The 26340-nt window shown below is 44.2% G+C and overlaps 1 protein-coding gene across 1 annotated transcript in view; it reads right to left on the reverse strand.

Annotated features, from left to right (window-relative positions):
• RPP40 (ribonuclease P/MRP subunit p40) overlaps nucleotides 1-26340 on the reverse strand; it is a 699670-nt gene that overhangs the window by 400498 nt on the left and 272832 nt on the right. The window lies entirely within an intron of this gene.

A 26340-nucleotide genomic window follows, 5' to 3' on the forward strand; every position in this document is an offset into this window, starting at 1 on the left:
GATGGGCAAAGATTGAGAAATTGGGTTTTTAACTGGGGCGCCAGAAAATCCTACAGAAATATTCGTTAAGCCAGACAAAGGTGCCCCAGGGAGTTTAGAGTGGATGACAGAACTCTTTGTTGCACCAGTGTCTAATAGAAATGGCTCTGAAACACCTAATGTAACTACCTCAACATAAGGCCCATTCTGATCCACTGGAACTGATATGACTCCCTCACTTTGTCTATGGCTGTCCTAGCTAGTATGAAAATCTTGACTCATGGAAGCAAGATGGCGGCCACGTAGTCGTGGCTGTTACAGCGGAGCAGTGAGGACGAGAGAGCCCAATGGAGATGTAACTCTCACAGCCAAGAATCCCCGATACCGTAACAAAAGGAATCACCATCACTAAACAGAACGGCATGCTGTCAGTACTTACCTGTCGAGGGTCCGCTAGACAACTTTTGCGAGCACTGGTGTTGGCGGTCACTGCCTTCTATCCTAGCCACAGTCACCCTGTGAGTGTTGGCGGGCGGAGCCGAGTGCGGAGTCGGCGGAGTGAAGCGGAGCGCAGAGCGGAGCTCGGAAGAGGGAGCGGGCGCCGAGGAGCTCTGACCCGGCCCTGTTGGAGGAGGGAGGCTTGGAAAGAAGCAATGGCTCCCAAGGTTAATGCCGGATCAAAAGCGGCATTTCTGAAGAAAAAAGCCGCCCGTGAAGGAGTCGAGGCGGATGAGAGTGAGGAATCACGGCGAGACCAATCACCCCCGATGGAGCAACTAAAAAAGAGGCAACAAGTCGCTGCGAGGACTCGCTTGGCTGCAGCTTCAATTGCGGACCTGTTCTCCAAGGCTGGTAAGGAGAAGGAGGCTAAGGAGGCTAAGGAGGCTAAAGAAGCGGGGGCAGCTCTGTTGTTGTGCTGGAGGTACGAGATGAGGTGCCAATTGAGGAACAAACTAATGATAATATTGAACCACCCCCCAACCCGGCCCCATCCCCGGCTAAGGTCACCCCGGTATCGGGAGGGAAACATCAGGCTGTAGCCGACGAGGTGACCCTAGAAAAATCAACTCCAAGCTTGGGAAAAAGGGATGAGATCTCTGTGTGTCCGGAAACGAAATTACTGGCGGGTGGCGATCAGACATCTTTGCAGGTTCCCACTATTGTCAACACGGCAGAACTTTCGGAGTCGGGCCACGGCTAACTCTGATACCCAGAGCGATACCCAGAGTATAGAGTCTGATCCGGTTGCGGGCGGAGCCTGCAACGAAAGGGAGAAAGTGCCAAGTGAAGCCTTCTATTCAGTCTCAGATGGTGCCGGGTGGTCTGAGGAGGATGAGGAATGCAGCTCCTATTTGGGTTCGGAGAGTGACCCCGAACTTGATCAGCCAGCAACCGCGATAAGGCCTCAGGCGGTCACGATGGGTCAGGTTCATCCCCAACGAGAACTGAGCTGGGATCATTCCTCTGCCATGCCCCTGCAGGGAAGCCCCCGGGTGGAACTCACCCATATGTTGCTTTTGGAGACAATCCATCAAGAGATACTCGCGCACAGGGAGGAATCGCCCCAAGACAATCGCAAATCCCAGGCCGCGATGAGAAAATGCAGGGGTGGTCAGGAAGTTATCTAAAGCCTGTACCAACACTGGGGACAGAGTCTCTAACTTGGAAGAGAGAGTGGTATCAACCGAGGCTGAAGTGGCCGCTGCCACCAGTAAGGTCAATGCTCACTGTGCTCAGGTGGTAGATCTACAGTGGAAGCTCGAGGAGATGGAGAACAGGCTCCGCCGGAACAGCTTAAGGGTCTTGGGAATTCCGGAGGCGGTCGAGGGTTTCGACATCAGGGCATATATCATCAAGCTCTTCGAGAAAGCATTTCCCGAGCTTTCCAGCTGGAACTGGTCCATTGAGCTACAGCGGGTACATCGCACTCCCTTCAAAATACGAAGGAACGCTAAGGAAGGGGACAAACCCAGGGCAGTTTTAATATTCATTGGAAACTTTATCCTAAGGCAGGCAATCGCAGAAAAGGATAGACCTGACGCCAGGAGAAGCAGTGATGGGGTCTCATTCTTCGTTCGCCCGGATTACTGCCACTCGACCGTAGAGCGAAGGTGGCGTTTGAGGGAAATGATTAAGCCTTTTCAGGATAAAAAGATTCAAGCCTTCCTGATAAACCCGGCTCAGCTAAAAGTGATTCATGAAGGGAGGACACTATATTTCTCATCAGAAATTAAAGGGAAGGAGTACCTAGACTCTGTCGGCAAATAGGTCTAAATATTCAAACTAAGTATGGGCTATTGGTCCGCTCTATGAAACTGAAAGGCTTGATGACATTGTATAAAATTGGTGGGGTATTGTTTGGTTGTGAATTGTCCACTATGTTTACTGGTAGGGAGGGCTATCTCGGAATTTTAGGTTCTGTTTCCAGTACTAGTCCTCACTGCTTACACTGTAAGACCATCACGTGCACAGACTAGGTCTGAGCGCTTCACAGAGTGGGTTTCAGGGGGGGGTTTCAGGGGGTTTGGGGGGGAGGTGGGTGAGTTGGTGGGGTCAGAGGGGTGGGAGAGAGGTTGGGGGGTAGGGGAGAAAACTAGAAAAGTGGGAAAAAATGGTACTTCTTGGAATATCTTGGCTCTTTTTTTTGTACAATTTATAGGCCCAGTGAAGGATAGGCTGTTTAAGGCTCAGGTTAATGTAGCTGGTCAATTAGATCGTCAGGATGGTGAACATTAGAATATGCTCAATTAATATTGGGGGGATGAATGATTGGAGGAAACGTCAAAGATTGGCCTATTTTGTGAAATATAACAGAATTGATGTTCTCTGTCTCCAAGAGACCCATCTCCCTTGGGCTAAGAGGAACTTATTGTTACTTAGTGGTTTTGAGTTGGTTGTATGTTCAACGCAATCTTCGACAATTAGGGGGGTTGCAATTTTAGCAAGAACATCCTTGGGAGGGGTGAAAAGGGTTAAAGCAGATAGCTACGGAAGATGGGTAATTGCTGAGCTTGAAATGGGCTTTACATTATGTGTAGTCTACGGGTCAAATAAAGATGACCCAGAGATTTACGATCTTTTAGAAACAGAACTAGCTGGTTGGTTGACCCCCACAATATTCTGTGGTGATCTAAATATTTCAGCAGATTGGGATAATAAAGTATCATATGCAGGTCGGAAACCGAGAATGTTTAGGGCAGTAAAGGCTCTCATCAGTTCTCATGGGCTGAAGGATGTTTGGGGGGTCAAAGAGCCACAAAACTCAGGTGTTACATACTTCTCAAATCCCTTCAAGAGGTATACCAAGCTGGACTATTTTTTTTATCTCTTCTCCTGAAATAAATAGGGTAGGAATAATAAAACTTCCTAGAACAATTTCGGACCACAATCCGCTGATACTAACTTATGAATTGGATAAAGTGGTTGGGAAAAGGACCAGTTGGACCTTTGAAAGGAGGTTACTGGCGGACAACAGATTTGTAGAGCACCTCACCAAATGGGTGGGTAATTTTTCTCAGCTAATAGATATAGTACTTCACGAAATGGGGTCTGGGAGGCATTTAAGGCAGCTTTAAGGGGCGAATCCATAAGTTGCTCGGCTAGGCTGAGAAGAGAGGATAGGAATGAGGTGGAGAGACTAATGGGGAAATTAGCTGCTGCAGAAAAACAGCATATCACGGATATTGCCCATGGGTTGGATGGTAGCGAGAGCCAAAGGGAACTGTTGATTATCAAAGCAGAGCTCCAGAAGGTGGTAACGCAGAAGGTCACTGCTGAATATCAAATATCCAGAGCCAGGCGTTACGAAACTGGTGAACAGGCAGGTAGAGCTCTAGCGTTATGGTTAAGACAGGAAAAAGCGAAAAATATAATTGCCAGTATAGAAGAAAATGGTAAAGAATACACCGAGGCTAAAAAGATACTACAGGTCTTCAAGAATTTCTATCAAAAGCTGTATGAGGAGGAAGTTCGGGATGGAGAACAGGGGGAGGAGGGTTGGGATAACGGTACCCGACTAGATGATCTAGCGAGAGTAGAGTTGGATAGGGACATTACTGGTGGGAAGATTACAGCTGCATTACAGGAGTTGGCCTCGGGCAAGGCGGCGGGCCCAGACGGGATCCCCCTGGAGGTATATAGATGTCTTGAATCTGAAATTACCCCGCTGCTCGTGGATCTATTTAATGGTGTAATGACTCAGGAGAGATCCCGGGTTCTTGGAGAGAAACAAACATAGTAATTTTTCATAAGAAAGGGAAACCCAGGGAGAATCCGGGGTCCTACCGCCCTATCTCGCTGATTAATGCGGATACTAAATTGTATTCTAAAATCTGGGCCAAGAGGTTGGGCAGGATCATAGGTGGTCTTGTTTACCCGTGGCAGCATGGGTTTGTACCTGGGCGTGGTACGACGGATCACACAAGGAGAGCAATAGCTCTGGTCGACGCCCAGGGTGCTTCGGGGGGGGGGGAGATGGCCTTGATCCTGCTCGACGCAGAGAAGGCTTTTGACCGTGTGGTTTGAAATTTTCTGTGGGGTATCCAGGCAGGTAGAGGCTTTGGGGATAAAATTATCAGTGCCCTTAAAGCTATGTATAAAGAACCTGTAGCGCGAGTGGTGGTCATGGGTGAGAGTTCAGATAAGATTGCTATCAAGAGAGGTACGCGTCAAGGGTGCCCCTGTTCCCCGATCCTCTTCTCCCTCTACATCGACCCTCTTATCCAGAAAATATTAGGGTGTCCCAGGATTAGCCCAGTCATATTAAATGGTCACGTAAACAAAATCTTGGCATATGCAGATGACCTGGCGGTCATCACTACTGATCCTCAACTGGCGATGCCAGTTTTGGCTCAAATGGCAAAGGCTTTCGGCAGTTGATCAGGGTATTTATTGAATGAAACAAAAACACAGATAATTTGCACTAAAAATATGGTTAAATCGGACCCTAGATTTGTTGACTCTGCAATTTATCTAGGGGTGAGAATTATTGCCGCAATTGATAAAATTGTGGATGAAAATTACCTCCCACTCATTAAATCTATAGAAACAGAATTGAAAAGAATAGATGTGCTTCACCTCTCATTGATTGGGAGGGTAAATGCGGTAAAGATGACAATGTTTCCTAAAGTGCTGTACTTGTTTCGGGCCATACCTTTATTTATTGAAGAGAAAATAATTAAAAGATTGGAATCTATATTTATAACATTTATTTGGCAGTATGGCAAGGTTAGGCGCTCTACTAACTATATGTCACTCTCTAGGGAAAGGGGTGGGATGGCCCTTCCAAACTTATTATACCATTGGACTTGCCTCCTCACACAAATGTTAGTTCTGTTTCAGTCTGAGGCGAATTCCGTAGTTACGGAAACTCAGAGTCCCCCCATCTATCTTTGAGCTTTTGCTGGGGAGAAAGGCAATAGGTCTATTGTTATGCGAAGTCGATCGCAGATATTACAAGAGGGCCTGACTTAAGATTCTGGAAGGGGCATGGAGAGTTTGGAAGTCTACCCTAAAGTTCTTTAAGGTTCCGAAGGTAAATACATACCTTCTTTTATGTAACTCTAGCCTTTTTTCCCCAATTGGGCACAGATGGGAATCTTCAGGTTTGGAAGGGGCTTGGAATCAAGACTTTAGGAGATATTATGGAAGGTGATGGGATAGCAAGATTTGATGTCTTGCAGTGTAAGTTTGGTATTCCATCTAACCATTGGCTTTTGTACGGCCAAATCGTACGTACCCTGAAGGCACTGAGGCCTAAGTTGCTACCTCCGGCCGATTTCCCTCTGCTGGACTCATTAGCTAAATGGTGTAAGAGGATAAAAATTGTTTATAATCTTCTTTAGATGGGAATCCAAGATGTTATGGAGAAGACTGCATCTGCCTTGGCAAATAAATTGGGCAATCCCGATGTAGATCTGGATCTTGCCCTAAGCTTGAATAATAAATATTTCGTTCTTTAAACGTGAGAGCCCAGCACTATAAAACGTTGTTTAACCTGTACTATACACCAGCAAAGCTATTTGCTTGGGGGGTTAGGGAGGACGATAGCTGCCCTAGATGTAATGCTGGACAAGCAGATTTATTACATATGTTCTTTCCATTGTAGTTCACTAGCTCCAATTAAGGATGAGATAGGAAAATTTTGGGAGGGGCTGCTAGGTCATAAGATCAATCTATCCCCTACCCTGATGCTATTGGGTATAGACGATAAGCTGAAACTGGTAAAAGATGAGGAAGCCTTGGTCTTTATCTCAATAGCGGTACTTCGGATCCTAATTTCGTCGGGGTGGAAAGATACCATCGCTCCCTCATTCCAAATGTGGCTTTCCAGATTATTGGGCATACATAATATAGAGTCCTGCCTATATGAACAGAAGGGCAAAAAAACGCGGGAGCTGGGAAGACGCATTTGGGTCCCACTCATGGAATGGAGGGAGGCAAGAATGTAATTTCTGGGCACAGTATACCTTGTCTAAATATGTTTTTACCCGTAGGCTGGCCGGACAAGGGATCTAGGGTTCCGGTTTTAAAATGCTTTTATCATCAGCTCTGTTTACTCTTTGACTAATACTGTAACTGTTCTGAATATGCTACTATTTATCTGTTTTAATTGTCGGGCTGAATAATGATTCGTATGCGTTCCTTTTTTAATGCACCAGAAATTCCCAATAAAAATATTTTTTTTAAAAAAAAGAAAATCTTGACTCTCATTCTCGTTATAATAATTATCATTGTAGTATTGAGCAGATTGAGTATTTTGCTGATCAAAATAATTTGTGGAAATTTGAGGGGAAAAAGAACGCTGATGCTGATCATAAGATGATCTACCTCGTCCCCTACCCCTAGGCGTTGACTGATAGCCACTTCGGCTATGTGACCCAGACATATCACCAGTACGGTGTAACAAAACTGGGCAACTATTCTTGAAGTGACCTTCCTCCTTACAATAAGCACATTGATTAGGACCCAATGGAGACCTTGGAACAAAGGGTTCAGGTTTCTGTGACAGCCTCTGAAATTGGGGAAGTGGCTGATATGAACGCTGAGCAGAACGAGGAGGATAAGCTTGCTGTAAAAGAACTTTCATTTTGATGTCTTCATTTTTCTTTTCTGACTTCTCTTTCTCCTCTAAATCCCTATTCTCATAATACTGGACCATCGTCAAAATTCCCGAAGGCGTTGCCACAGGCCACGCACTTTCGGACATCTTGAGCCTTGTAGACAATTCCGGCAATAAATAAGAGACAAACTTATCTACAATCAATCTCTGGCCACCTGATGTAGCCATATCTTGTCCACTGTGATCAACAAATGATTCCTCGAAACGTGTAAAGAAATCAGACACAGACTCATCCTTCTTTTGCTTACAGGCGGACAACTTATCCCAATTAACTGTTTGTGCTGGCATTAGAGTCTTCATAAGTGTTATTATTCAATTGGGAAATTCTGTAATCATTGGTTCTGGCTTAGCTCGACCCACTTGTCTTTGATCTTCTTGTAGGATAGCAGCCCAATCACCACCAAATTCAACAGCGTGATCCTCTCTACCAATTTTATTCCATATCTCGGATGGAACTACTTGACCCATCAACATATCTATATCTGATAATGTTAGTGTGCAAGAGGACAATGTTTGCACTAATTCTTTATAATATCCTGCTGGATTTTTACGCGGATCAGGTAATGCTTGCTTTAATGCAATAACCTCTGATCTTTTCCACGGAACATGTACCCAAACTTGCTGGAAATGAGCAAGCACAGGAGGGTTAGCCCCTGGCACAGCATCACGCCATATTGGTTGTACCTCTCGCATAGGATATAATTTGTCTGTTGTAACAATTTCTCCTGTCCCTGAATTTTTACAAGATAGAAAATGTCTATATGCTACTAACTTCGATATTGCGTCTTTATAATCCTGCCCTATTACTGCTCCAATAGCTACTTCCTTTCTTAATTCTATTAATCCCCTAGGTGGGCCATCCTGGATTGCACTTTCCCACATTTGAATCAATATCTTGCACATGAGATTAAAGACATTACGCTGAGTAAATGTAGGCCATTGCATAGCTAAATCTTGGATATCAGATGACCCATACATATTACCATTTGTCACCCATTTTTGAGCCTGAGATTGGAGTATCGTTGCTTCATGAAGATCGAGATGACTCTGACTTCTAAGAGTTCTCTTCGTAATAGGGAAATTACGTACTTTATTTATAAAAGGATTAAAAGCTGAAAGGAACCCACTATCTTTTCTTCTAACTGTGGAGTAGAAGCTTGTGTCACAGAGGAAGAGACGAGTGTCGTTACTGGAGGTATGATAACAGGATCCGCAGTAGTAACTGGAATCATAGGTTGAGGCACAGGCAGAGGTGGAGGTATAACGGGTAATATAGCAGGTACTGGTGGAGGAGCTATGGCTGGTACATAAGGCGGTGGAGCAGACAACATAAGGGACATTAAAGGATCTTTTTCATTCTCCTCATCTAATGATGGAGAAGTAGGCAAAGCTGGATAACATTTATCTATTGTCATACGATGTTGTCTATCTAAAACCTCAATCGCACGATCAGTTTCATCGTCTTTGAATTGTTGAGCAGCCTGTATAACAGACATTTCTTTTTCCTTTCTATCTCTTTTTGCTTGTTTTATTTCTTTCTGTTTCGACTCCTTTCGCCAAATGCGAAATGATTCAAACATTGCCGGCCGGGCTTTTCTCTTAAAAAGTGTTTCCTCTAAATTATCCAACACACATGGCTCAAAACTACCATCCTTCGGCCATGGTAAAATACCGTCATTCTTAGTGTATTTTTCCCAAAGGTCGACAAAGATGATAGGACCAGTTCCATGTTTGGAATAAACTTCATATTTTGGAGTCCCTACTGAAGGCACTGGACAAGTGTCTTCTAGTCGGGAATCTCTTAAACAACAACAACAACACCATCTTTTGAACTTACTGAAACCAGGCATCGTTATTTCACTGGCCTCTTACTAACATCAAGGGGTTAATCAACTAACACAGTACAAATGTACTCACCCCTCGGCTTCAGTTATTGCAACAATCGAATCAAAGCAAAATCAAAAACAAAGATGTGGGAGCTACCCACAATTACTTAACCAAATTGTTCTCTCACACCAACAGAGGCCCGTCTATCGTCTCGAAATGCCAGTCATTACCAACGCGAACAAAAGCAGGGCGGTCAGGGCAGCAGTCATCAGCAGCCGTCGGAAAGGAGAAGCTGCGTTGCAAAGACCTTCGGTCTACTTTTGACATGCAGGGGTCACTTATGTGGTGCGCTTCCTCCGGAATTTTCTCACGTAGCTCCTCACGACCCTCGGGCTTGACCCCGACCTTTGAAACCACCCTACGTTGGGCGCCAATTGAAGAACCAGGCCTTTAAGGGCCCAGCGGCGCAGGGCACGCCTAAATCTCCGAGTTCACCTGCTTTGTTATACAGAGACACGGGACACTCTGTTAAGCGTAGACAACAGGATTTATTAGCTGGAGCTATGCACAGTGATCCTAGAAGTACACCAATGGTATGTTCTCAGGAGACTGCCCCTTTACTCCGGGGCTCACAGTATTTTATATTCTTTTACACCTGCATAAGAACACTCCCAATGCGCAAAATTTAAACCAATGAAAAGATATGTTTTTGGGGAAAAACAAGACGTCACATGAATAAATTATCCACCCCCTAGGTCATGTTTTGACTAACCCCACAGGTGATTCAATAATGGTGTCCCTGAGTTAATCAACAGTGGTAGACATGTTTGTGTATTGCAGAATAGGCCAATTTGCAAGGTAGGATAAGGCGGGGAGAAGGACAATGAAAACCAACAGATGGCTTGAGACAAGGATTACTGAAGGCCAACAGGCAGTTTGGATAAGGATTAGTGAGTCGGCCTGATTCCTGGAATCGACTTCACCTCAAGGATAGAGGGGTTATTTGATATGTGACAGTACGAAGGGCAAGAGTTTTCTGTTCGCCAGACTGCCTGAGTGAGGGCAACACAAAATGGCGGTGAAACACAAAATGGAGTCGGAAACAACTTTCCTCAAGATACACAAACGAGTCGACCAATTCAAGTTTTTCTTGCCCCAACGATCACTTATACCCTTTCTTTATTCTAAGACCTTTCTTGGGAAAGACTAAAATTTTGCTTTTAGAAATATTGATTTTCAGAAAGTGGTCCTCCGCATATTTAGTTAGGGCGTCCAGATGAGGTTGCACCCCAATAGGAGTTAAATCAAAAATTGCAACGTCATTTGCATATAGTAGGGAACCAATGGCCATCATACCAATTGTATGGGCATCCCCCCTCGCTGAGTTTAACTTGCCGGGGAGATCATATATATATATAGAGGGAAAACAAAAGAGGGGCCAACAGGCAACCCTGCTTAAGCCCTTCATAGGTCTCAATCCTAAAGGATAACCCCTGCAAGCCTCCTATCATCACTTGACACCAAGTGTCTGTATAAAATTCTATTATAAGGCCCAGGAGGTGGTGTGGCATACCAAGATGGGAGAGCTTTCTCCACAGCGTCGGACGATCCACTTTATCAAACAACGCGGAGAAATCAATGAATGCCGTATAAACTGCCATGCTTCGTGAGAAAACATATTTCTCTACAATGGTCTGGACAGCCGCAATATTGTCCAGGGTTCCATGGTTCTTTCTGAAACCCGCCTGTTCTGGTGGTAAGATGTTTTGGTCATAGGCCCATTGCTGCAGGTGATAAAGTATACTTTTTGCAAATAATTTGCCTGATGCGCTTAAAAGCACAATCTGTCTGTAACTAATAGGTACACTTTTCAGGCCCTTTTTGAACAAAGGAACTATAATACTCCCTTTTCCAAGAGGAGGGAATATTAATTGTTCGAAAGCAAAAATTAAACAATGGCGCCAAAAAGGCTCCCCATGCAGCTGACCCCTTTTTGATTAACATAATTGGGATACCATCCGGTCCTTGTGCGCCAGAGGTTCTGGCATTCTTTTGTGACCTACTACTTCATCCCTTGAAGGGGGACTATATTCAATACAGGCATCAAAAAAGGCACTGAACTGTTGAATTTATATAATAGTGAAATATAATCCACCCACTCCCTTTCTGGGATCGGAATAGGGAGAGCCCTCTGTCTTGAGTCACAATATTCTGCAATCAGGTGCCAATACTTTTTTGAATCTTTAGCTCTCGCGGCTTCTCTCAACCCAATTCATTTAGCATCTAACTCCCTTCTCTTTTCTCTGAGTTTATAACTTATTACTCGCTTAAGGCGTATAATTTCCTGCCCGTGGAAAATTGCAAATGTTGTTTTCGGAATAAACGGTTAATTTCTTGATTTAGTTCTTTCAGCAAAGGCGTACCCTGGTTTGCCCAACGGGGTCCAGTGGATTCAGAGCTTACATTTTTTATCTCCCTCATTTGGGCCTCAAAGAACTGTATAATATTAGCATCAGCATGGCCCTGCTGTTCTACAAAAGTTTTCTTCACTATCACACCTACCTCAGTGGTATTTTTCTGCGTCCATGAAGAACGTCCATTTGCTTTGTTAAAGACCACTGAGCCCTGGTCGAAGTTCCCTTGATTCAGTGCAGGTAGATTAAAGGCCAATGTCAAACCTATTACGCTGTGATCACTTCATACTGACGGAGAGTCAGCTAGGTTTTCACAGGCCCCAAACATTTAATAGGAGACAACTACATAGTCCAGTAGGCTTTGTGTATGATGGGATTGAAAAGTAAATTGTGCTGTTTTTTCGACAGGCACCCTCCCTTTTAAAATAACCAAATCCATACTTCTGATGCTTTCAAGCAGAAGAAATCCCCGTTTATCCATTTTTATTTTATCCGGTAGTAAGGATTCAGGAATGTGCCAGATTTCCTCTTTATCTGGATTAGCATAAATCTCCAGTGCAGAACTGGAGATTTTCGCATTTAAATCTCCCACTAATACCACTAAGTGGCATTCTTCCATGGTAGTTATCTCATGAATATATAAAAAGAGTGTGCTCAACAAATGGTCGAAATTCCTCCCGGGGGTCAGTCAGTCAGTCAGAATATCTTTATTCGACTTATTTAAAAGCCATACAAAGAGGGGAAAAAATTAAAAACATTTCATACAAGGTTTTTCTTCCTTTTTCTTAAAAAACGGTAAATACAGACAAACAATTAAAAATATTACAGACAGTTAAGAAAGTATTACATTAAAAAATGAGTATAAATGGTAAAACATTTGCTTTAAGGCGAATCTAGGCAGGCAGCTTTCACCCTTGAGGCGGCTACCAGAAAATTAGCTATACAAAAAGTGATGTGGGGATTAGGCAGTAATTGTAAAAAGAGCAGGGCCGGTCTCACTTGAGTGAAGCCAGCCTCTTTAAGAATGGGCAACAAGTATTTTTTTCTTGGCTCTAAATACAACCCACAAAACATGACAAAATGCATTGTATCTTGTACAGAAAACTGGTCGCAGCTACAGGGCAAGGCTAGTTCCGGCTTCTGCCAACTTTTAAAAGAGCCTAAATAAAAATGTAACAAATTAAATCTAAACTTAGTTAAAAGGAACCTATGGAAAGGAATTGTAACGAAACCAAGGTAAGGTGCTAGTGAAAATGAGTTAACAAGTAGGCAATGTTCCCTTACTGACGGTGTCGCCAGTTCACATTCTTCACGGCATGCTTCCTTCCTTCCCATAAAGGACTTCTTTACAAAATCGATGTCATGTACCTTGATGTTCTCGGGGGAGGAGAAAAGCTCCGGACGTCCCAGATCTAAGAATGCCTTAGCCAAATAGGCCAACCAAGGGATCTTATTAGATTTGTCCAGAGACAGGACATCAGACGTTCTTCGTTCATCCACATTTTCAACCAAAAGATCAGAGGAGCCATGCTCAGCGTGTCAGACAAGAAATGTAGGCCCACTTCTTTATGGATGGAATAGGTTGGGATCGACTGTGGTACAGAAAGCAGGGTTCTAATGAATCTATTCTCTGCTCTCTGGATTGGTTCCAAGTTTACATGCCCCCACAACGCGGAACCATATAACGCAATGGCCACAGATTTACTCTTATAGATGTTTAACAGAGCTTCCATAGGCCTAGCCCCTAGCCTACCAGCAAAGCCCAGGAGTGCTGATGATGATCTAATGACAGCCAGCCTCTTTGCTCTTACCTGCGGGCCCCAGGTCCCTTTCTGATCAAACAGTACGCCTAAATAGGGAAATGTAGATACCCTGGAAACAGTGTCCCCCCTACATGTAAATGTTTTATTTCTCTTCTTACTACACTCACGCCCCACCACCATTGTATGTGACTTGGTTACGTTTACCTTAAGATCCAATCGCTCCATAAACAAACCAAAGGCATTCAAAAGGTGCTGAAGGCCAACACCCGTGCGAGCGATCAGTATGGCGTCATCCGCATACAGGAGCGCCGGGATTTTAACGGCTCCTGCATGCGGGACGTCGGCTTCCTGCTCCCCTAGGTGTGCGCCCAGGCCGTTGATATAAATGGTAAAGAGCAAGGGGGCTAATATACAGCCTTGCCGTACCCCCTTTAAAGATTTAAAAAGAGGGGTACATCTACCCTCATTTGTTACACGTACGGCTGCAAAGAGCTCTTGGTGCAGAGTGGCCATGAACGTGACCAAGGCCTCATCAATGCCCATCTCCAACAGGATGGCCCACAACTTTGACCTATTGACCAAATCAAAAGCCGAGGAGAGATCCATGAATGCGAGAAACACGGACCCCTCCTTGGCCACGGTATATTTGGAGATGAGCAAGTATAAGTTAGCGCACTGTTCAATAGTCCCTTTTCTTTCTCTAAAACCATATTGCATCTCGGACAACCCGCCACAGCTCTCAACATTTTCCCTCAATCTAGATAAAAGGACTCTACCTAAGATTTTTACAGATGAATCCAAGAGGGATATAGGCCTATAACAGGCGGGATCATCCCGCTGGCCTTTTTTAAAAATAGGGACGATGGTGGAAGTGTCCCATGAGGCAGGTGATGGGTTGCCATTGACTGCATTGAACACATTTGTCAAAACCTCTGCCCACAGTTTTGGTGAATACATAAAAACGTCAGCAGGGACTCCATCGGGACCGGGTGCCTTATGCTTTGTAGTAGCCAAAATAGCTTTTTCCACTTCTTGATAGTTAAAAAGGATAGGACGGGCGGCTAAGGTTACCAACGGAATACCTTTGATTGCTTCGTCATTATCCCCGTATACATTTTTAAAATGAGACAACCATTTTTCGTCAGGGATAACACAGTCCATGGATTCATTATTATCATCTGAGAAGAAGGGCTGTTTAATAATCTCCCAAAATTTCCTACTATCCTTCAGGACTGCCACTGAGAGGAGATTTTCCCACGCTTCACGTTTAATGGTGTCCCTTCGTTTCTTTATGGCTAGCTTATAAATTTTCCTTAATCTGGTGATCTCATCTTTTACCCTAGGAGTATTTTTTAGGGCTGCCAGCAGTGATCTGTGAGCTTTAGAACATGCTGAGTAAAACCAGCGCTTATTTCCTGGGATTCCTTTTTTTGGCTTAACTAAAAGATCCTGTGACACCTGGCCACATATTGCCTCGAATGCCTCTACAATTTCTTGGCCCTGCACACAAGGATTTTTGCAAATCTCGACCTGGTCCTTGATCTTAAGGAAATTTTCTGCATAAAATTTTTCCGGGACCACCTTTGCCCATTTCACTCGCCTTCCTTGGTCAGAAATCCTCAGGGGGTGAACGGGCCTTACTATCATTGGGGATAATCCCATATGGACTCCCCAAGCCACTTCGAGTACTACCGGGTTATGATCGCTAAAATGTGTTTGTACCGTACGATAGTCCATAACCCGGTTTAAAATACCTTGGGAAACAAAGATATAATCTATTATTGTGCCTTGGTGGACACCAGTAAAAGTTGGCAGTCTAGGGCCACCATCTGGTTCGTGCAAGTCGAAGTTAGCAAGAAATTCTTCTAACTCCTCTCCCTCGGTAGTATGTTCAAAGTGGGGTCCCTCTAGTCCTTCGTCCCCGTCATCGCTACTTCTCCTACAGGCTAGGTTACATGGGTGAATGTTAAAATCGCCTAATAAAATATACTCTAAGTCATACTTGGTATTCTGGCTGGCTAATTTTAAAATGCTATCTAAATTAGTGATATTACATCCTCTATGGTCACTGTTCCCTGAATTGTAAAAGTTTATATATATGGTCCTGCTAGTGTTGTTGATCACTCTTTCTACCATTAAGATGTTATGGGAATCGGTGCTAATCTGCCTACAACTTCCGTTCAGGTCTAAGGAGAACAAAATTAAAAGGCCTCCCTTAGCTCTCCCCATACGACTGGGAACAGCTGCTTTAGTAAAGCTGGTAAACCCATCCCACCAAAGGTTGGCGGATGTGTCCCAGGTTTCCTGGAGAGCAATAATATGGTGGCCTAAAACAAAACTTGACCATGCCTTGTCCTGTCGTTTCGCGTTTAGCCCCGCTATGTTCCAGCTTATCATCTTGCAAGAATCTATAGGTGTCTTAGGTTCTGAGTACCGCACCAATACCCCTTCAGCTGCTCGTGACAGTTGGGTCCCTTCATTAGTTCCCACTTTCGAAAAGCTCTGCGGGTTATCACTGTCAAGGCTCTGATTCGCACAGTGCTCAGGCAGATTTAAGGTGGGGAGATGTTCATGTTTTGATGTGACTTGGTCTTCTTGCCCTGTCTGATAGATGGACTCACTGGGATCTAGGCCATTAATAAATTGACTGCTCTTTACTGGTGGCTGATCCAAAGCATCTTTTACCAAATCAATGTCCTCCATATGTCAGTCGCAGTCATTTAAATTGGATAAGACTCCACACCTACTCCCCATTCCAAATCCCCAGTCAAAAGGGGTGGCCGCCTGACCCCATCCGCTAGCTGTTGTGTTCCACATGGGTCGTGGGGTATTTGGACGCATCGGGGGCTGTTCATTTCCCGTCCAGGCTATAAACCCATTTCCCTGTCCTCTATGATCATATCCCGGGGTGCTTGGTCCCCACCTGTTTATAGTGGGCCCATTTAACCTGGGTGTTCTGGCAATTGGCTCAATCGGGTAGTTACATTGCCCTGTCCCAAGACTAATCATAGGATGGAAACGGTCATTGTTATATCTGGGTCTAGTGTCCCCTCCCCAGTTAGTGACTTTTGTATTCCTTCTAGGTCTAGGGATGTTGGAGAAGGTCGCAATCTGGTTCTCACTATAAAAGAATTTCAGGGTAAGGGGGATTATGGAACCACTTCTTCGTTGGGGGGGGAAGATGTTGGACAGGATGTTTGGGAGTACCTCTGCGTTAGCAAAGTTTAATATTACGCAGTCCCCCTTAAACTTCTTTGGCTTATTCCCAATCCATGGTACCCTCCTTGTCATTACGATCTCCCCTGCTAGTTGGTCAGACCCCTGATATGCCATATGCATATTATTAGTGAGCCAGTGTAAAGCTTTATCTTTTAGTCCTTGAATAGATTCTATTTTACCATGTGATAGAGCAGGGACAGTGGCCAATACAAGTACTACTGATGAGGCTTCCATAATGAATTGTGATGAGTCATCCCCTAAATGCAGTGGTGCTGGCACAACAGATGGTAAAATGGGGGACTCTCTTACTGCTTCCTGGCTAGGCGCAGGTGGTGGTGGCTGCCCTAGCGGGATAGACTGTATTTGGCCTTCCGTAGGACCCATGTCCGCACCAGTGTCCTCCTCAGCTATGGCCACCGGTTTTGTGACATGAGTAACTAGATTCTCCAATTCATCAGCCAACTTACTTTGCGACCCACCCATCTTTTTCACCTCAGCAGTTAATTTGTCTATTTTCCCAATCAATGGCTTAATGATAGTCCTGATTTTCATATCTATCATGTCTGAGATCCTATTGAATAGGTCGTCGTCAATGATGTGTCTTGACTCAACGTCAACATCACACTCCACATTTTTCCCTTTGCGCCTAGGTGGTGTGATCGGCTTTTTTCTTCCTAGCTGTTTCCCCCCACGTTTTGGCTGAGATTTTCTGCAAGTTCTCACGGCCCGTACTACGGGCGACGGGGGTGAGGGAACTTCAACTACAATATTTTGCTGTTGATCCGAGTCAGACACTGCATTTGCTGACAAGTCGACTAGCAGATCTGAATTTTCATCATCATTGCCAGTGTCTTGAGAATTAAGGTCCGGTATATATGTAGTGGGACTAGTGATGGTGTGTCAGACATTGGTGCATTAGAGGAAGGACTCGCTGGGAGCAAAATTGGTGATTGGCTCAGACCTAGGGATTGCCTTCTTTCATTATTAATCTTATTGACCACTTGTACTAAGTAAGAATCTAAGGTGTTAAGTGGCTCTGTGACTACAGGTGCCAATTTTTTAGGCATGTTTACAGCAGGGTTAAGATGCTATCAGGAGTCTAAAAGGCACTCACAGAATTGACTACGGAAGCAATACACAGTACTAACAAGACGGGGGAGAAATACTACCATGCAACGATAGGCAGATTCCTACTCCAATCAGATCATGGACCAGATGCAAACAGTAATGTAAATGTAAATGTAAATGTAAATGTACAGGAATTTATATAGCGCAAATCACCAAGCGGTTTCTAAGCGCTTGCTTAGGGAACCCGTCCTGGTATTCCCCTGTGAGATAACCCCGGCAGGGTATCCGTAAGGTGAAAGCCAGGCATCCCGCCGCGAGGGGCCGTTGTGGAGATTAAGCAAGCTATTGCCCAGAGTCGCAGAGTGTGAACCCGTGAATCGAGTAGGCACCGGAGCGAGAATTGTCGAGTCCATGGACATTTTAGGACTCAAGACCCCGCCGAGCCGGGAATTGAACCCTGGTCCCGGGCTGACCTCTGCTTCCAGGTCTGCCTCCTCTAACCAGTGAGCCACACTTCTCCACAGTAGCTAGGGTCCAAGAATGTTCATTGACGATGTACAGCAATGATCCACAATATTTTCCTACAACGGGTACAGTACCTTGGGAGCTCGATGATGGGGATATCAGGGGGATAGCCTTGCCTGGCCTTTTCGTGCCTCTGAGGGCCACAGAGGGCCCGCCCTTTGCCCGGGCTTCGCCCCGGGCGCTCCCGCGCAGCGGTAGACAATGTCAAAGTTATAGAGAGGGTGACGCGCTGGGGGCGGGGCTTGCAGGGAGAGCGGGCCAGGTGTGCACTATTGGCCAGGCAGGGACTCCTGGTAGTTGGAGTCCCTGCAGTCGCTCGCAGCCCTGCAGCTCTTCCCCTTCGCTCCACACCAGCTCCAAAACCAGAGTCCTATGGAGCCCAGCAGTCCTCGCACACGAAGCGGGACCCGCGCAGCGGGTCCTTTGAGGGGTAGAATCCAAACAGCAGCAAGCTCACAGGGCGAGAGTCCAGGTTACAGAGCCCACGCAGGATAAAGGGCGATCCTAAAGCACAAAGCGTCTCCCGGGGGGATATAAAGGTTTGCCACCAGGAAGAAGGTGGGCCTGCCAGACTCTCACAAACTTGCCAGCTTCAGGCAAATACAGAGATTTGATGGTTGGCGTAAGACCTTCTGATTCCAATTAATCGAATTCTTGAGCAGAATGGAGACCTCCCCTTTCGGAGTGCTTAGCGTGACAGGAGAAAATGAAAAGCCATTACAATCAAAATCTTTGCACGACCAGGTTTCTTGTAAACATATAATCAGAGGATTCAAGGACTTTAAGAAATTCAATTTTCCCGCTTTATGACCCAAGCCAGCCATATTCCAAGACAGAAGTACCCCCCCCCCCCCCCCCAAGCCCCTGGCTACCTCAAAGGAAGGCTCCTTTCTACCACCGGACAGCTGGTATTCAGGGCTTTTGCTACCCATCTCCACTGGGCCAAAACATCTTCTATGTCAGGGGCCTGACGGGCAACTACGGAATCAGACATCAGATTTATTAGGCGACCCCTTTTGTTTCATGACACCATAATATTTTTGTCATTACCCAAAGGGTACTCAAAGTCGGGGCCTATAGAGTCTAACACCACAGAATTACCGGCCCTCAGAGCTTTTGGACACCGACGTGTAGGACACATGATTGAATATTCCTCCAAATCTGATACAGGCATTATATCTAGCCTTCGTTTTAAAAAGGGCTCACAATTCTGCAGAACCAAATTGCCCACTATCAGGGAGCGAAAGGTAACTCTAGAGAAATTCTCATACAGGATAATATCCACGATTAAAATATCCCTACTTTCTATCAACTTCAGTGCCTCTATTTCGGAAAAGAGTTTAAGAATGAATCCTCTGTTTATCGGGGAGGATTTATTCTCAAATAGCCAAATGAGATCCACAATGGGCGATGAAACATTCTGCGCCACATTGTCTTTCTTTACAGCATCTCTTGGAGGGATCCATAGAGGAACCCTATCACCACGATTTACCGCTTGTACATCCTTGTTGGACTTAATCTTCAGGTGCGACACATTGGAGGTGGTTGGAGCTTCTGACCTTCTATTATCCAATGCTATTGACCCTGTAAGAGTTCTATTCAACCCCATCTGTGAATTGCCCAGCGTTTGAGGCCCACCTCTAGGTTGCCATGTACTCTGGCCCCCAAAGCTCTGGACCATGTCTGGTGTATCGGAGTCCCACCTGCCATTAGCGTTCGCCTTCCCAATGGATCGCCCAGCTCACCAAACTGGAGAGAATGAGGTACTTGTGGAGACTGCAGCAGTAGACAATGGAGTTGCTGCTGTTCCAATAGCCCCTACTCTCCCGACAGGAGTCAGATGCGCTGTAATGGAGTTCCTGGGAGCACCCTCCTCAGCTGGCGGTTTGGGACCACCGTCCTCTATTATAGTCTGAAAATCGCTAGGGCTATCTGGGAAAGATACCGTTTTGATACTTTTCGTTTAGGGAGTCTTCTTGTCTTTTTATGTTTCTTTTTCATACTTAGAGGTTTGTTGCAGAGCCTTCCCTCTTCCCTGCTTTTGATCCTCCTTTCACTGATGAGTTAGGGAGTTGGGCTTGTAAGGCGGATGGGGTTGGGACCTCCCCCTCCGTCTCTCACCTGCCTTTTCGTCCAAAAAGACGCCTCATTTTCTCTTCTTTCTCAATTGCTCTACTGCTCCCCTTTTTTTCCTTAATGAACAAAGGATAAGATTTTAGTATGACATTCCCCGAAGAGGGACCCACTACAGCCTACCCAAAAAGTGCTTACACAAAGGTTCAATGGGGGGCAATGAGAAAAGAGGTATTCCTGCTTGCACAGACCCATCTCTCTGCTCTCCCCCGGGAACGAGTGAAAGAGGCCTAACGTCTGTCTGTTCTTCCAATTGCGTAGGTATATTAAGTGAGGGTTTCATTGTATCAAATTTTTTTGCTTTTTTCACTTCACACAACTTTACGGAGATCATTTCCAGCATGCGATCTGAGCTTAATACAGATTTCTCCAGTAAAGATGGAACATAATATTCTTTCGATAGAAACAAAATATACCGAAGGCACACCATTCCTCTAATTTCCCAGCTTCGGTTGTGAACAAGGCAGGAATACATCATGAGCATCATAAACAGACTCTAAAGAAGTACCAATCAAGTGACTTGTACTACAATATAAAAGAGGCTAAGAGACGCCTAGGGGAGGAGCTTACAATTGGAGTGTTGTTCTCTCTGAATCTACTCATTGGATAACTGTCCTCATCAGCATAATCACGAGGAGCTCCCCAGCCCCTTGTTTGAGCTTCAATATCAATGTCTGGGAGTGTAAAGTCTTCCCTTAGATTACATTTTTCACATACCATTGCCTTCTCCGCCATCGCAGAAACATCTCTCCTGGCATCCTCCCGGAATCCTCTGGCACACCCAAGCGCACCATCATCACTAGTTCCCTTGTCAGCGCCCCCCTTCTCCGTAGGGGCAACAGATGTAGCCACAGTCGTACAGTTTGATTTTTCCCTATTCAAGGAAATGATTTGCTGTCTCTGCTGGTTAAAGAGATGTTCCGTACCCAACTTTGCATACAAGGCAACACCCGATGTGGCGGGTGTACCATCAGGTGGGCCCTCTAGTTTTAATTGGTTCAAGGGGATGTGTTGTAGACTCTGCTGGCTCTGTTGGATCGGATGGTTAACACATAAACCAGGACCCAGATTTGCACGTAAGGAGGTGTCAGATGAATGCCCACGTAGGCCTTGCTCCAAACCTAATTTTGTCTGGGCCCTGGCCCTTTCACAGGACATTATCTGGCTCCCAGCAGGACCAAATGAGTTTCCCCGTGATTCCCCCGTAGACACGGGGGGAGACGTTACTAAGAGGGACTTGGAAAACAAACCTTCTTGACCCAATATTGCCTCCACCGGAGCAGTCCGGAGAATTTTCCGAAAGAAGCCAGTAACGGTTGGGTGGGATTTATAGCAAAGATGCTGTAGATGTCTAGTTCCAATATATGATCTCCTCAATATATTTGTACGGCTTGGTGACGAGGTAAGTACATGGCCAGAGCGTAATTTTTTGTAAGACATCTCGCGCCAAAGGGAAGAAACTATCACCTCCACCACAATCTCCACTGAATTAATTATTCAGGATTGTGTGCTTCAGTTGACAACCTGACCCTGCCGGCAGGACTCACTGTTAGCTTGTTGCTTCAGCTACCTTTGTTTCTGTAACAGGAAGCAGCAGCGGGAAGACGAGGAACAGCAATGATCAGCACAGTGCTCTGCCCCACTAAAGCACTGCCTCTGCTCTACATATAGTTCTCCCGTCCGTTCAAGAGAGGGTGGCGATGTTATCATCAGTGACCTGGCTCTCTGTGTCTCCCTCAAGTTTTCTTCAAATGCCCCCCTGCTGCATGCTGCTGCTGTAGCTGTTGACCAGCAGTTGACCAAAAGGGTGCCGCCCGAAGAGAGTCAAAAGGCAGCTGGGTCTAATGCTGGTGTTGGTACAGATCCCTGTTTTTTCCCCCCTGCAGGATCAGACCCCTATGGGAGATGCAAGTGGGGACAAGAGTGCGAGGCAGAGCTGTTGAGCAGAGGGGAGGATGCAGACCATGTAGTGTCAGAGACTTTACTCCTGGTCGTGATCTTTACCTCCCTGAGGAGCTGCCCATCTCCATGGCTCTGTGATACTCGATAGCATGGCCGCAGCTCTGGCTGATCCTTCTAGATCTTGCTGCTTATTGTGGGGAAAAAAGGCTGCGAGGCGCTGCGGGGGTGGGGGCTAACACGGGGATTAGTCGGGATTCGGGGGTACATTGGTGCCTTGGAAAGCAAGATTTTGGCAGTCTGAGCCTCCTCACCTCACCTCACTGCCGCTCATTCATGCTTCACCCCGTTTTCACCACTTTTCCCACCGCTGGTGCAGATGATCCTCAGCTGTCTCAACTCAAGACGCGGGCTCCTGAGCCCATCTTGCAGCCTGCCTCGGAATAAGCTTCCTCACACAGCCAACGCCGTCTACCTCAACCCGGAACAGCTCCCCCGTCACCCGGGCAGCATTTTCGGCGTTCTCAATGTTTTCTCTGAGTTTCACTGCGTTACAGCTGGCCGATGGAATGCAGAAAATAACGCGCCCAGGTTCTTGGATCTTTCAGCAGCCTCCAAGCAGAGTATAAAGTGCCACTTGCACAGCAAAGTCTCTCTGTTTTGCTCTTGCTCTGTCCTGCACTGTCTGCTCTATCCACTGGAACCGGAATCTTAGTCCCCAATACTAATGTTGATATAGTTATTGTTACGATACCTGTTCTAATGGTAACTAATAATCAAAACAACAGAAATACTAGTGAACCAATGAATGCATTTACTAAAAGAACTACTACTACAAGTTTAGAGCAAATGGATGAGAGCATGTATCAACATGATAAATCAGATAGTGATTCATCATTAAATGTATTTACTAAACTCCTTTACCAATATGTCGATACGATGGATGTGAGTGATTCTTATGTTTGCATGAAATGACCTAAATCTGTCTCAGAGGGGGTGACATATCACCATTTTCCATTAACATATGGTGTGTCATGTAGTGTTGTGTCCAGTCTGTTTTATATAACATGCACATTGAAGTATTAATATGGATTTATTCTTTTTAGAAATCCCTATTCTTGTTAACAACGAACCCAATAGATATAACAATTGCTCATAAGAATAATTTAACTTGTATTCTGCGTGATGAAGAAAAAGATTTTCTAAATTTGATAGAGGTGAGAAGGCAGGATTTCCAAAAGAATGCTGTTGAGCAGAAGTCACATGCACCCCCATGGTCTAATCAGGAGTGGGACTATAAGAAAGGCGAGACTCATGCTGCAATGTCCCTAGACTTGTCAAAATTGGGGAAATTCTTTCTACATAGACTAAAAACAGATTATAACAATATGTTAATTGGTTCCAGTGAATGTGAACATACCTTCCTAATCATGGGGGGATGGGGACTAAAAGGGGGAACTGATCCTGTTTTTCCAGGGATTTATTACATATGTGGTAAAAATGCCTATTATAGGTTACCTGCACAATGGTTTGGTAGTTGTTACTTTGGATAGTATTTCCAAAGGTTTATCACATAGATAAGAACATCGTAATCAATGAAGTAAGTCACGGACTAAAAAGAAGTAAAAGAACAAGTTTTGCAGAAATATTAGGTGACATATTCGGTGCAATGATACCGTCAGTTGGAGTCGTACTGAATTCATATAAAATACGTAAATTGTCAATAGTAGTTGATCGGCATCGATACTGCTGGAGGATTCTTCATGATTAATTCTGAAATTGTTGCAATTAGATCTATGGTTTTGCAGAATTGACTTGCCCTTGACATTTTATTGGCAAAAGAGGGTGGAGTCTGTGGCATTTTGAAGATTCAACACTGCTGTACATATATCCCAGACAAAAGTAAAGGTATTAATGCATATATTAAGAATATTACAAAGATTCATGAAGATTTGGCCCAACTGGAGTTTGATGGTATTTGGGAAAGACTAAGCAAAAGTATTTCCACTATCGGTAGTTGGTTTTCTACTTTTGGGAGTAGTCTATTAGGGTAAATCATAATCTCAATAGCATTAGTAATTCTGATGAAAATGATGACCTATAAGTGTAGCAAGAGTACAATGAGAACAAGAGTGGAGACTGAAATAAAGAATAAGAGGATGGGGAAAAAGAGAAAAAGGGAAGAAATAAAGTTAGACGAAACGAAGGGAAGTCTATATGCTAAAAATGAAAGAATTAGATATTGAAGGAAAGATTGAAGGATTTGTAGAAAAATATTAAGACACTAAAATTGGATAAATGGATAAATGAAGTTGGAACATGGTAATGATGGGTATTTTATGATTGCTCAAAAATGCCACCAGAGGGGGGATTGATGGAGCAAGGATTTAAGAAAACGAAACTTGCTTGGAGAAATCCCTCACTAACTTTTATTAACAGTTAAAAACTGTTGAATGAGACAAAACTAATATACACCAGACACAGACATGCGGGAGAAAAGATTTACGCAAATTTAATTAACATGGAATAAATACAACGTGACTAAAACACGTTTTAAACTAGGAATATGCTTTGCGCATGTGGAGACCTGAATTACATAGAAGTAACGCGACTAACCAACTTTGAGAGGAAAAAAACTCTCACTCATGCACAAGAAGGACTAAAATGTGGTTGTGAGGTACCACATGCCCGGCACCTGCTTGCTTGAACTCAGAAGAAAGCTACTATTATTTATGCTTTTGCTCAAGAGAATAATAACAACACGGGATAGGGAAGAAGTGGGTGGTGAACAGTGAGAACTATATATTTGAGAAATTAACATCTGTTTATGATTACCTTATTGATAGTGTACATTTGGGCCTGCCATCGTACATAAATGAAAGAAAATGGCGCTGGATGAAATAAGACCAGCGCATGCTCAGTGGATTTGCAATGTGACCCGATGACTGCAAAAGCTGAATGACTGCCAAAGAGCAAGGACAGAAGACATGGGAAAACAGAGCTGAGAATCCTTTGTCAATGGAGCTTGTATAAAAAGTTAAAAGTATTGCAACAATACATGTATGATAATTAAAAGTAATGGATGAGCTAAAGGGGAAGGGTTTACAGGACAATAAGAATATTTATAAAAACCAAAGCTGCTAGAAGAAATGGAGAGAGTAGACGAGGAAGATTCAGATCCAAATGACAGCCTGATTAGATTAGAAGATTCTGGAAGAACATCGAGGAGGGAGAGAATGTAAGAGAGGGATGCACGCAGGTGCGTCAGGTTTATAGAGAAGTCTAGTAAATACCTGTCCTGTCCTATAATCTTTGTCTCCTGATCCTAATTTAGGAGACCCCCACCAGTCCTTTGGCCAGATGGTTGGTTTTTCAGTACTTCTTTAGGTAATTATCATTTTGTCTCAAATTTGCATATTTCTTTGCAAATGTATTTTACCTATATGCCTTTTGTCTCTACATCTATCCACTCTTTTGCATTTTGATTTGTTGAATGAATTCTGTGATAATGAATGTTCTTGCTAAATTAATTTTTCTCTCCCATGATAAGAATGATGGTGCTTGCATTGTGAATCTGTAAATAAGCGTTCAATTTTATGACTGAATTCTTAGATAAAGCCTATGAATCTTACCCCGAGACTGTGGTTATTTTACTGAGATCTGTGGATTAATTAAATAGTTGTTAATATCACCTAATGGTCCATCGACTAGAGGAAAGAGTGTTGATTTGTGAAGATTAGTTAGACATTGAGTTTTATTTTCAACTAATATGTTTTCACAGAGAAGTAACTAATCAGAACTTAAGTGAGATATAAAACCTGATTTCCCCAGGGGATTGGCCAGGGAGTTTGAATAAAACCTTAGGAAAAAATGAATATGGGCCCATTGTAATTTCTGGTTTAGTAAGACGTAAGACGACTGGTTTAGTGAATTTTCCAACCTTAACCTTCGGCTGGATCAACATTATAGTATTTGCCTTTTTGAACATAAACAAGTCATAACATTTTAACAGACTTTCTGTAACTTATATTATACAACTACTCAACAACTTACAACAAATAACCGCCTATTAATGACATAGGCGAAACCTAGTGGCTTTACCACTGCTTGTTAAGGTAGCTGTCTCTGGGCTGCAGTGTAGTTAGCTAAATGACGTTCCTGTAGTTTAGTTTTGCTTGAATTACAGCATTTGCCCAGTGATAACACCGCATGCATAAGAGGAATAAAGCAACAACAACACTAGACTTCCCAGGCAACTCCATTTCTCACCCTAATGGTTATTTTGTATTCATTATTTTATATTTACATTTATTATGTATAAAACAAAATCATGAATATCTTCATGCGTATGGACCAGACTTATGTAACTGTTATTTCATGTAGGTATGATATG

This window comes from Lissotriton helveticus, chromosome 4_1, assembly GCF_964261635.1.
Source record: "Lissotriton helveticus chromosome 4_1, aLisHel1.1, whole genome shotgun sequence".
In the NCBI taxonomy this organism is placed as follows: Eukaryota; Metazoa; Chordata; class Amphibia; order Caudata; family Salamandridae; genus Lissotriton; species Lissotriton helveticus.